The 3,220-nt window shown below is 41.7% G+C and overlaps 1 pseudogene; it reads right to left on the bottom strand.

The window, feature by feature from the left end:
• Positions 1–409: 409 nt before the first annotated feature.
• The window catches only part of LOC130291928 (cytochrome P450 2C31-like), an 18,418-nt pseudogene continuing 15,607 nt past the window's right edge, over positions 410–3,220 (bottom strand).

Below are 3,220 nucleotides of genomic sequence, written 5' to 3'. Positions count from 1 at the left end.
TTAACAACATCATGGATGCCCAAGGTTCATTGATGCACTTTTGGGTTAAAAACTGTGTGGTCCAATCCAACAGGAGAGCTACTGTAACATACATTTCTGAAAGTATTAATGTTATGGCAATGGTATTCACTAATGGATAATGTGTCCTATCTACTACACTGCAAAAATGGTTCAGGAAAAATGTGTGGGACATGACAAATAGTCCAGCGTCTTGATTTGCACTCCCAAGATCTTAAGGTGATCAAGCATCTCTGGAATGTGATGAGAAAACAAGGCTAATCCATGGAGACCCCACATTACAATGTTTTGGTGCCAGATAACAGACAAAAAACTTTCAGAGTTTTCTGAAGTCCATGACTTAATGGATCACAGCTGTTTAGACCTATACAATGTAAGAAAGGCAGTTTTAATGTTATGGCTGACTAGAGTACGCTTCAATGATCAGTAGATGGTGATCAGTATTCAGCGAGGGACAAGAAACATCTCATAGTCTCGAGGTTTAGAGCCATTTGTGTTGGGTTCTGATGTGATGTCTATCAGTTTCCTGTGGGCCTCAAAGTAAATGTTTGCAGTAAAGCAGTAAGGAACAGGAAGATTTCCATATGGGCCAGACTCATTCCCATACACATACGTTTACCTGGGAAGAAGGAAAAACAAATATGTTAGCGCTGTCTAAAATCTCTTATACCTTCTTGCCAGTCCTTGTGCGTGCCAGCTCAACAGCTGGGCAGCAATGACATCCAATGAACATGGAATGTTACATCTTTATAGAAAAAGCTCCACTACAACGCATGTCATCATTGCCACCATGGACATTAAAGGAGATCTCCGTTGAAAATTAACTTATTCCCTATCCACAGTGGAATGGTTGGAGTGCGTGCCGTCTACCGGTATATGACACGCGCTCCTCACTGAGAGTGCCCGGGTCCCGTCTTAGTGATTGTGGGGGGATCCCAGTGGTTGCCCCCCCTCATGATCAGCTACTAATGCCTTATGTTGTGGAAAGGGGATAAGTTAGTTTTCGATGGGTACTCCTTTAAATGTTGGTTGACTTGATGATGCTAAGAATGAAATACCATTACAGTATCAAGTACAGGGGAACGGCATGCAGTTTTGAGAGTATATATTTTGCATCTTAGCATGAGCTGCATTTTCCTTTAATCTCAAGACTTCAAAGCTATACGGATCTTTATGTTATAGTGTCATGTCAGAACTTTTGACCATTGGAGGTCCCCAACCGAATGCTAAAATGAAGGGGCAGAAGCACTCAGCTTTCTTTGGAAATTCAACCAGATTGGTCATAGACATCCATGGGATCAAATACTTTAACAAAGCCAATCACATCGAAAGAGCTAAGGGCTTGACACATTTTTCTCTACAATAGATGGGGGAACATCTGACATGTATAGCAATGATCTAATTCAGCCTTTACCATTATGATGCTGAGTTTTACCACCTAGGACAGAAGGACCAGGTGAATGTTTTACTTTCATTTCAAAGGGTCAATTCCCCACAATCTTGATAACAATGCAGTTCTTTATTATATGGGATGCCTGCACAGGTACTCATCACTTAAGAGGCCATCAAAGGCTGATGGGTGCAATAAGACATCTGCAATATTTCCAATCATCTATGGCCATGGACATGCATTAAAATCTTCAATGGATATCAGAACCACATTTAAAGTACCACTCTGGAAAGAGCAATACACTGTGTCATGCCTAGTGTAGAGGGGGTGGTACACAACTCAATAAAATGACTCACAGCTGGAAGACATATTCGATCTCTATAGCTCATGAACTATGCATAACACTGCTCATCCTTGAAGTTTTTTTCTTTAAAATGTTACTCCACTGCCCCAACATTCGGAACATTTTTTTCCAAACACTTGTAGCAGGTGGCAGGGGTCGTGACGTCACGGCCGCACCCCCTCAATGTAAGTAGACTTGCATTGATGGGGCGTAGCGTGACATCACGAGGGGCGTGGCCATTATGTCAAGACCCTCGCCGCCCGCACACAACGTTCTAAATGAACGCTGGGTGCTGCACATCGATTGCGGGGGTCCCAGCAGTGGGACCCCTATGATCAGACATCTTATCCCCCATCCTTTGGATAGGGGATAAGATGTCTAGGAGTGGAGTACCCATTTAACAGAGAGTTTGTCTATATTCGAAGGGTACGGTCACCTGGTTATAATCTGTCTGGATATACAACCTCAAAAACAGCTTGTAAAACACAGTAAACAAGCCGAAAAACGCATGACACTGTTACTTCTTTTATCAGCAATGTTCTAGTTTACCATGGTTTGTAGAAAAAACTTGTCTTGTTGGGCACTTCGCCAGTTGAAATCAAGGGCAGAGGATAAACGTATGTTTTACGTGAAAATCAGTTTGTCAAAACCTTGTTTTTTGACTTATCCTAAAACACAATTACTAGAATTGAAATAAATACTTAAACTGACCAGCAGAAATACTCCAAAGGGTCTATTCACACGACAGAATTTCCGCTTGCGGAATTCCGCCTCAAATTAAAGCCCATAGACTTCTATGGGATTCTGCACTCCCATTCACACTTCTGAATTTCCGCAAGCGGAAATTCAGAAGTGTAAATGGGAGTGCAGAATCCCATAGAAGTCTATGGGCTTTAATTTGAAGCGGAATTCCGTAAGCGGAAATTCTGCTGTGTGAATAGACCCAAAAACATGATTTACTTAGAACACAGAGTTCTAAAACTGTACCAGCAGAAAATGCCATAAAAGCTTCACTCTTCCTGAAGCCACCATTCTCATCAAGAAAGTGTCCAGGGTCAAACTCTTCTGGATTCTTGAAATGGTTTGGGTCCTTTAGAACAGATGTTAGAATCGGAACCACCATCATGCCCTAGAGTGGATGAGGAATTCATTTTTAATCAATGTGGTAATGGAAGAATGGAAAACTATGGTGTTTTGCTCTGCTAATGGCATTTTACCTTGGGAATATGAAATCCTTTCAATGTTGTGTCTTGTCTTGCTGCACGAGCCAGTCCTATAGGAAAAATATCTGCAAATCGCTGAATTTCATGGATAACGGCATCTGTGTATGGCATATTATTCCTGTCCTCAACTGATGGGCATCGGTTTTGACCTACTACATGGTCAATCTCTTCATGGATTTTTTCTGTGGAATTGAAACCATCAACCAAAGCAAATGACCTCTTCCCACCCCCAATGTAAGGAGTTAT

The sequence above is a fragment of the Hyla sarda genome, chromosome 9 (assembly GCF_029499605.1).
Source record: "Hyla sarda isolate aHylSar1 chromosome 9, aHylSar1.hap1, whole genome shotgun sequence".
In the NCBI taxonomy this organism is placed as follows: domain Eukaryota; kingdom Metazoa; phylum Chordata; class Amphibia; order Anura; family Hylidae; genus Hyla; species Hyla sarda.
This window is presented reverse-complemented; position numbering and strand designations above follow the sequence as displayed.